We start from the raw sequence: 10466 nt of genomic DNA on the forward strand, positions 1-10466 counted from the left end.
GCTTTAAACAGCCTTGGTCTTATCAATGTTTGAAAGTTAGAAGGTCAAAACATTTAAGTCGCCCAACACAAATAAATAAATGAAAAGAGTTCATGGAAGCACTTTTTCAGCTAAATCAGGGCTCAGAAAGACTCCCAACTAAAAACCAAGAGGCTTCTTTACCACGAGGAGCAACATTCCTTCAGAGGAGGATTAGGAATTAGCCTCTCAATCCTTCAGCAGGCACCAGAGTACTTAAGTATTTTGTGCATCTTCCTTAAAAGAGGAATCACCTGGAATTATCTCAAATAGTATCTATGACTGGATTTTACTGCGTTTCACTGACCATTTCACTTGATTGAATACACTGAGCCTGCAGATAACATAAAAGCTGCTCAGCGTGCTGCCAAGTGCCCCGGGTGAGCGAAACCTTTAGTATCATTTGTTGAAAATTCGACTTCAGCAGGAGCATCCTCCTTTCGTTTTATGTGCTTCTGTGGTGAGATTTGCCTCAATTTCAAGAGGATCACTTTTTCTTCTTGGCAGGAAAAACAATATAAATCTGGAATTACATAAGACAAGGAACAATTTTCCTTCTTTTGTACAGACAGGCTTCTAGTTGTGCGCAGTATTTTGTTATTATTTTAATCTATTTAACATGAATCAAATGAGATTAAGAAAGCAGACAGTAGATAAAAACATACCCACATTTATTTTCCGCATTTATTTTGTTCTGAAACGTCAAAGATTTATGTAGTGTTTGCACAATCCTGTTTCTCTAAGTTATATTTTAAGGACTGATTGTCAAACACGAATGCGAGAAGGAGGCTTTGCTTGAAACTGACATCTCTGTGGAGAGCTACGTCCCTCTTTGACCTTGTGCTTCTCCTCTTCAAAAACCTGACCTCTAAGTGACGTGGTGGCGGAAAAGCTGTGGACGCTCACACCATATGTCCAGTATTATGCAGTCCAATAAAAGAGAACAACCCAAACACACGGTGCTGGTTTAGGATCAGCACAGCGTGACCTGTGAAAATAGACAAACAGACACACGCATACAGTTTTTACTTATGTAAGAAAGTTTCTTATTTCACAGGATTCTCTCCTTATGCTTGGTGTGGATGTTTTTATACCATCGATAGGCACGCAAATGCCAGCTGGTAGTGAAGCCCCCACATACACTTAATCTATAGCTGCCCACCTGGTTGAGTGGGCTTCTGTAGTTTAGTCACGTAGCCTCTCCCAGACCATATATGGGTGATGTTGTGTAATACTCAGAGACATTGAAAATACTTTTTTTGTTGTTGTATAACTGGGCTTTCAGATTAGTAGCATGATTTTTTGGAATGACCATAAATAGACTCGAGGAGCCGAGATTCAGAGACAGAAAATGCGATCTGCTCTTCCAGGATTGTCACTCTTTTCTTCGAGCATCCATCTCATACAGAGATGTTTTTTTCTTTTCTTGGTCATCAAAGTAATGAATAGCCAAGAACACAGGCTCCTGCTCTATTGTAAAATAAATCAGGCTTGGATATTCAGCGGATGCTAGCTTTAGAATAATGTTATTAAAAAGTATCAATTAGTGGGAAAAAAGCTATTTCTTTTCCATATTTAAACACTGATTTTCGGAAAACTTGCAATATCAAAAAATATAGTCATGCAGACATGGCCACAACTTTCTGTCAAAGTTCAAAAATCAGAATGGGGAAGAAAGGTGATTTAACTGGTTTTAAACTGGTGGTTGTTGGTGCCAGAGTGGGCTGTTCTGAGTATTTCAGAAACTGCTGGGATTTTCCCACACAATCATCTCCTGAATATCCAGTGAGTGACAGCTCACTGGGTGAAAATGCCTTGTTGATGTCAGATTAGAGGGGACTGGCCAGACTCCTTTGAACTGATAGGAAGGCAACATTATTTTTGCAGCCAAGGTGTGCAGAAGAGCATCTCTGAGTGCACAACATTCTGAATCTTGAAACAATACAGCAGCAGGAGACCACACCAGTGAACAGCTAAGAACATCAAACTGAGGATTACACTTTGGGAAAGTTTGGGAAAATGGCCTCATGGTAGGTCAGAATTTTTCTTTTCTCCCTGTTTCCTTTCCTTATGAACGACCTCCTGACAGCCACTCTTCCACTAAAAACCATTTCTGATGAGGCTTCAGTGAACAGTAGATGGATTAATCGAGGCGCCACATGCATCTCTCAGGTCCTGTGTCAGGTCTTTGCTATATTTTTTCCTATTTCTTAAGGGCATGACTTTCAGATATTGTACATCTACTGTAGATCGTTTTTTAGGCCTGCCAATTCTCCTTTTGTCCTCCACTTTGTTCAGTTTCCTAAAAGTTTAAAGACACACTAATGGCTCTTTTGGAATAACCTTGTTGGTGCTAAAAATCAAATTTTATGCCTGTCAGACTGTGTTATCTTCTTCACACATTCAGCTAAAGAACAAATTATATGCTGTTGCAACAGGCTGCTAGTAACAAAGTGCCTTAAGATACAATTTACAAGAAATCACAACCATTTCTTCATAATTTAGGAACAGTTGGGGATGTTTTATAGTGATGTCTAACATATTGTATATAGGACTATAGAGCGAGCATGAAAGAAGCAAAATGAGAAAAACAGAAAGCAAACTGAACAAAACATAGCCATTAGTGTTATCGCACTCACTCAGTAAGCATCACGTCAGTGGCTTCCTCCTTAACTGACTGAAGCCAGAATCATCCATCAGGCCGCAGCGGTGGCTCGGGGAACAATCCTCCACCTGGATAACTGCATGTGGTTAAAGTGGTGCTTTCTCTGTAGGTACAAGCTTTGTGGAAACAAATGACAATCTGAAAGCGAGGCTGGATTTAGGCTTTGTTATCATTAGTTTCAGGTAGAAAAGACCAAACATAACTATAGAAGTGAAAATGCTGCTTTTAATTAAACCAGAAACCCTCACAGCTTCACTAATAAATGATTTTTACATCAATAATGCAGCAAAGGGCTGCTTGCTGTGGTGAACCACTCCTGAGGTACCCTGAGGTCTGTCAGCCATTTCAGATGGTATTGGCATATTAATTTGCTTCTATCAGTTGTTTTTATCCTCATTGCCAATCCACTGCTTCCATTGCCAACGAGTTGGCAGTTATCACGTCATTCAGTGTTTTTTGTTTCACCCTGCTGAATGGAGGTTATGTGCTCAGTTATATCAGGTTAAAATAGCAACAAAATTCTGCATTTAAGGCTGGAGGATTGGCAGATTTAAAGTCTTTTGGACTTAAAATAATGACACTATGATTTGTTTTCAAGTGCTGGCTGATAAGGATTAGGAAAAAGTAATTCCCAGTCAGTGGAACCATACAGTTTTCATAGGGAAAGCCAGGCTGAGACCATCTCCATACTTTATTTTTCACTGTAGGAAAAATATTTTTGGTCATGCAGATAGACGTGCACTTTGAACTTCCTATCTATAACAGGCTTTAAAAAAGACTTTCAACTGATTAAAAAAACATCAAATTTCTCCCTTTCATTGTTGCTAGAGTTCATAATAACTGGATGCCAATTTATAGGCCGGTCGTGTGGAGAAATAATTCCTCCTTTTTGAGATGGTTGTTACTGGCTTAACTCCAGCAGCATAAGCCGTTGTGTGGTCCCCTAATGAGCTGTGTGCGGTAGCCAAAATTTAGGCACTGCTGGCCACCACTAGCTTTGAGATCACACTGTGCAAACCACACGTTACCACACATCTCTGGCTACCCTACCATGATGATTACCACTAGAAATTATGCCCTTCTTCTCACATGACCACTAGTCACCATAATCTTTATAATCAGTGTTGGATTACAACAATATACTGACCCTGATAGAAGGTAGTGAGGATGACTTTTGATACAAAACGATCATTCGCTGGGTTGAAATTGTCAGAATGGTGCTTCTGTGGTGCTTTCAAGTGTCTCCCAGTGTCCGATTATCAAATAAAGCTTTCCATATGTATCATACTTTGAACAATAAAAGTTTCTTAAAACAACTTCTCTAAAGGGAGGTCCCATCTGGGTTTGTTCAGAGGAGCAGACGATTCACACCTCAGCTCATACACGTGACAGCCATAAGCGTCTGGTAGCACATTTCCCATGAACCACAGCACAGAAGCTAAACCCACGCTGGCTTTAATGTTTTCATTTCCCTGGCAACAGACATCTGGGGCAACTGATTAATGTTTCCAATTCAAGATAACATGAAATATTTGGGCAAAATACCCATATGTCTGTCCTGGTCTCCTACGATTGTCACTGTAAATGGGAAACAGAGTTAAAATGCCCTTTGAGACTTTGTTATGGATAAATGAAAGCGGGGAAGGAAAAAAATGTATCAGCTGAAGCTACTCAGAAAGTTATCAATTCAGCCTTATTTTCTTGTGTCTGACATACTCCACTGGATATCTATGCAAAAAAGTCCAGACATGGACCAAATCTTTTCACCTAAAATGAAAAAAAAAAAAAAAGTAGCTATTTCCTTTCCCAATAAGTCAAACTGCTGATTTTAGAAGTTTGGCAATGTTTCATGAATGCCTTTCTGCCCAAACTGCTTTCTGCGGCAAATTGAAATACCTGCAGAGACGGTGGATATTAAGAACGCAGCCGTGACAAGCCGCAATATAATTTAATATGCTTTACAATGTGTGCACTGCACATTGCCTACCCAGCTCCCTTACCGTGTCCTGCTGGAATTTATGTCTGAACAGCAACCAGACATCTTCCCTGCATTTTTGCACTCCTTCTCCAGTTTCTGGGTTGCATCAGTTGCATTGAAGTAGCGTTTAAAGGAGAACAGTAATGGTGTGAATAATGTTGTATTTGGTTTGAAGTAGCGGGATTTATAGTATTCTTGTCAGTAAAAGTTTTTCATTGTAATAATGAGGTGCTTTTGGTGGAATGGTGGAAAAACCGTGAAACCATATGCACTTCAGAGTCAGGTGGTTTTAACATTAGACAGAGAAGTATCCAACACATACTTCACCATTTGTCATGCTTTTCTTTTTTGTTCTCATTATTTTATTTTCATAATTATTGCAACACCGAACTTGAATCTATCTAAGTGTGCTGCTGCGGTTGGTTCTAATATTGCTGGCTGCTGTGCGGTGTCATTACCTGTTGGTTACACTGTAACATGAACTTCCTCTGCTAACGAAATCGAGCCTGTTGACACAGCAACTGTTATCAGTCCGATCAGACTGATTCATTTGTTTTTGTCTAATGTGAATCGAAGCAGTTTAAACTATTTGAAAATTGCTCTCGCACTTGTGGATCTTGGATCGGCGCTGTACAATAATTTAAGGACAACAAGATCCCGGTGGTTACATCACAGCTTCGAGGTGGCTCAGCAGCAGGCATCAGTCACTACAGACTAATGAAAAGGGAAGAAAACGGATTTCATCAATGCTGCTCAGCTGCCAGTTTGCCAGAGGAGACTAAACTGTTTTGGCTGCACAAAAGAACAGATGAATAGCCCTTTCTCTTGCTTGTAAAAAGCCCAGCACATGATTGAGTTTATCTGGTAGAAGATACATGGAAACACTATCTTTTGGCTCAGCATCTCTCTGACATTCACTTTATCTGCTTCCACCTCTCTCTGCCTCTCTTACGAGTCGTTATACGTTATAATCCCTGCCCACACAGTTACGGTCACAATGACTGCCTGTACAGTAGCATAAACCATACAACGGGACATTTATTGATACGGGATCTGCTCTACTGGAAATGCACAGCTGGCAAAGAAGCGATTTCCTCTCTAAGTGTAAAAACTGCAAGTCTTGCACTATCTTAAGTGCTATTTATATTTGAAAAAATCCCCCCTAAACTGCAGCCAATGAAGGTAGGAATGGATCACTTCAATTTGATAAAATCCTGTACAGTTTCTGGCTGAAATGCTCAAGCCTGCAAAATCAGTGTTAGTGCAAGTTGTTTGACAAAGACAAAAGACCCTACTGTAGTTGGGTTGTCAGAAGGTGAGTTCATCAGAGTGGATTCCTGGCCAATGATGCTTAAGGCTGGAAATGGCCTGGCAGGAGCCCAGGCCGTACATAGCCTGAGTGCTGCTGAGTGGACACTTTAGCAATGCGGTGAGATCCGACCATTAGATGATTGCCTCTGTGGTTTTGTGAAGGGGGTGAGACTTGTTATGTCTTTAAAGTTTCCTCTGAAGGATCACGATGAGGTCTTTGATCCACCATGTTCCACCACAGCAACTCTGGAAAATCTTAAAAACGACTCTGGCACGATACGGAAAAAACACTAGCAATCTGTCATTGCAGATTTAAACGAGCGATGCCTTTAGTCAGTCTATGGTATGTAAATTAAATTGCAGCTTTATTTCCCCATAAAAAAACATCTAGTCTCTTTTTACTCTGGCATGCCGTTTCACCTCCGCTTTGCAAAGACGTGATAATACACTCTGTCAAATAGCCTGTTTGTGGCATTCTCATCGTATTAAAACCTGTATTGTAGTAATCTGGTAAACAAAAAGCCTCTGTTCTCAACATCATTATTCCAGGAATACCAGCAATCAATGTGAAGGCACCATGTTACTGCACCTGGAAATGGACGTAAGTAGCAATTTGTTGATGTGGAATTGTCTTTCAAATTCAAAAGAAAGTGCAAGTATTTGTCATTAGAATTTAAGATTGATTGTCACTTTGGCACAAGTTGTGATTTAAGAGTATGTAAGAATACAAATGTGTTAAGTGTGTGGTGTGCATTCTTTTTTTTTGTCATTGTGGAAAAAATGGAGCTGACAAACTAATATTGACATGTGAATAAAAAGCAATCAGATAAATTATAGTGTTTCAGTTTTCTTTGTTCGTCCATCCTGCAGCTGATGCAACTGGAATCACAGTTACAATAAATTCAAATCTTTACTGCGCTGTTTTATTCACTTATGGTCCTCATTTCCGGCTTCGGCCTGTGCCTCAGTACATCAAGGAAATTAAAAGGGCAAGAAAAGGGAACGGAAACCTTTGTGAATCAATTGCTGAATGGTAAGGACATCTCTGTACGCTAATCAACTGTGGGGCTGCAAACTAAATCTAAACTTGGCGCTGGACCATTAAAGTTAAATGAATTGCTGTCAGTAAAAGCCACTCATTTAAGTTATGCACTCACAATATATCAAGGAAATGTTTAGGTTGTCTTGCGTGTCTGGTATAGAGAGAGTAGAATCAATAAGTTCAATAGGAGAAACAAAGATAAAGTTTAGATAAAGTGACACTTTCTTGGTGAGCTGCACACCTTTCCTGACAGGTTATGGATTATTTTATACAGTATTGAACACAGGTGATATACTGGGAAATTTAAACCACAATCACGGCTCAAAGAACGACAAAGCAGTTAGCTCATATCAAATTCTGAAGCCATGAAGACATTTGTGAAGCCTGAGAGTATTAATCACACTGACACTGCCGTTCCAACATAAACACCCTCAGTGTATAACTAATGATGTTTCATCATTTCAGTTGCACTTTAGTCCTAATTAGCAAACATTAGCATGCTAACACAGTTAACCCAAGATGCTGAACTTTGTAAACATTAAAAGTGCTAAACCCTGTCACTGTGAGTTGTTAGCATGTTACTGCTGTTACTGCAACTTCTGCATGTGTGTGTCCGTTTCATGTTTTTGAGAGCATGAAATGTCCACAGTGTACCGGGATGTCTGTTACATGTTCTGCCGTGATACTGGGTTGACTGATGTTAGTATTTGGTGGTCCCATACAGAAGCACTAGCATATGGCTCTAGAGTGTTTACACTTTCACAGTGTTTCAGAACAAACAAATCAGTCATTGACTTCTATAAAACACACTTTTCCCTAAACAGATATCAGGATTGGACATCGTCTTCAGTCTGACTTTGTGTTTTGCTCGTCTGTCTTAGGATATTTGTTGTGGTTTGGAGTGTACATGATGTGCTGCAAACAGAGCCAATGTTTTCAGCCATCTGCCTTCCCTAATATGAGCCATAAATCTTTATGGAATTTGGCTCATACCTTTTTGGATTCGGTAAAAACTGTAAAATTTCCTCGCAATTATTTTATTTCCTAAACTGTTATCTGCTTCAACTGACTGGTGATAAATCTTGATGGGCTTTTTTGCATGGGTAATTACACATGAATTACCCATTAAGATAAGAAATGTGCATTGTCCAGAGGATAGCTTGGAAATATCTTGGAAATTGACCTTTCTTTATCAGTTATTTAACCCAGAGGGAGTAGTCCCAGTTTCTCGTTAATCGTCCCCCCTCCACCATGAAGTTCTGTCCTGCGGTATTAACTGTCAGTATAGGCAATTTGTACACAAGATATCAGCCGCTGTGTTTATATTGCTTGTTTATCCAAGTAAACTGAACAGACCCATTTGTGGAAGAGCCAAGTTGGGTCATATCAGCTCAACTCAGAAGCCTTAAGGAAAGGTTATTGAGACTGGGTGAAGGTGATGACTCTGCAAGCCCCAGGTTGTCGAAATTATCCAGACAAAAGTGTATGCTCTGATAATAATTGTACCCAAGGAAACACATGCTTGTTGCTCTTACTGTTTCCCTTTTTCACTGTGGCAATTTTTTTCCACTGTTGTGGTTTATGTTACAGAAACATGTCTTTAACCTCAGCTGAGAATTTTGTACCTTAATGTTATAGTAGAAAAAGGGTCAATTTAAGAAAGGGGAAAGGTGGATTGAAATTAATTGTTCATATTTTACTAATATTCATTCATTTACTTGGAAATGGACTAGTATTTGTACAGAGTTCCCAATCTCAATCACCAATAAAAGCTTTAACTACAGTATTGTTAGAAAAGAAAGACTTCACAGGACTCTATACATGTGAAGTAGTCAGACTCGAAAGTCAAGGAATGTGGTAGGGAAGCAGACTACGCAGACATTTCGGGTTTCCAGAGGTGAGCAATTTATTTACAGTTCCCCCCCCAAAGTAACTCAGTTAACAAAACTCAATGGTACATGGCTCTGGTAACACAGCTCACCTCTCCTCTCTCATCTGAATCTGGCAGAGACTGGCAGCCCTTCAATTAGCCCAGCCAGTACCACTCACTTGAACTGAGGGATCTAAAACTTTACACAGATGATTAAAAAAGACACAAAACCTCCTCACACGTCTAATTAGCACATTTACACAACTAAATGACTCTATTAACAAAAAGAAAAAGATTCAACAAATCCCTTCAGAGGAAGCATTTCTATGAAAAAAGAAACCCCTCCACTTGGTTCGACCTGCTGATGTCATGTGTGACATCATCAGGACTTAAAATAAGGAAATGCTAGGGGACATTTTCCTACACCTGACCCTCATGAAGACTGAAAAGAAAGAACAAAGTAAGTATGAACAAATGACTTAATCTGTAACACAATAAAATTGCAGAATGTTTGTTTTGCCGGCCACAGAACGCTTACACAAACGAACCCGGGATAGTTAGTGCAGCAATGTTACTTGACAAATAGCAAATCATAGCAACACAATGTGCATAATGTGCAAAAAAAGGTCAACACATATGGGACAAATGGAGAGCATTGCAACTGCTAAGCCACTTTGTCACAATACAGGCTTGTGAAAATGTAAATACACCTTTACTGCTTCCATGGGAAGCACCTAGCTGCAAGTAGCAGGTAGCCACTACTAGCTGCCTCTTGGTGTTGCTAATCAAATGCACTTGATTAACTGGTCATAAGCAAGTGTCAGCACCTCTATAAAAAGAGTTTTGCAGTTTATTGGTCTGGAGCATTTAGGTTTGTTTCAACATACAGTTGTGGAAAGTTCATGACAGCACAATTAGAAATATTGAACAAGCATAGTGTGTTTGGAAGAGTTACCAGAAGAAGGTCTCTTCTCTCTGAAAAGAAATCAGCGGATTGGCTTAGGTTTGTAAAGTTGCATCTGAATAAACCACAAGACTCCTGGAACAATGTCCTTTGGACAGACCAGACCAAAGTGGAGACTTTGGGCCAGTAATACATAGCGCCACATCTGGCAAAAATCAGCACAAACACCTCATATTACCTGTCAAGCATGATGGTGGGGGCGATGATAGGCTTAATTTATAGCCAAAGGAATTTGGGACCTGGCAGTCATTGAGTTGACCATGAACCTCTCTATATACCAAAGTACTTTAGAGTCATCCATCCAATCCATCCAAGAGCTAAAAGTCAAAACCGGGTCATGCAATAGCATAATGATCCCAAGCACAACACCAAAAAATAAAAATCAAGGAGTTACCATGACCCAGTCAAAATTCATCAAAGTTCAACCCCACTGAAATACTGTGGCAAGACCTTAAGAGACGACTCCCTGCAAAACTTCAATAAACTGAAGTCCCTTTACCAAGAAGCGTGGACCAAAAGTCAACCACAACAATATGAGAGACTGATAAAGTCCAACAGAACTTCAAGTTATTGGTGATAAAGCTGGTTTGAAAAGCTGAAGCCACTGACTCACAGGGT

This window comes from Haplochromis burtoni, unplaced genomic scaffold (assembly GCF_018398535.1).
Source record: "Haplochromis burtoni strain Fernald_Lab_line unplaced genomic scaffold, NCSU_Asbu1 Contig_10, whole genome shotgun sequence".
NCBI classification, from domain to species: domain Eukaryota; kingdom Metazoa; phylum Chordata; class Actinopteri; order Cichliformes; family Cichlidae; genus Haplochromis; species Haplochromis burtoni.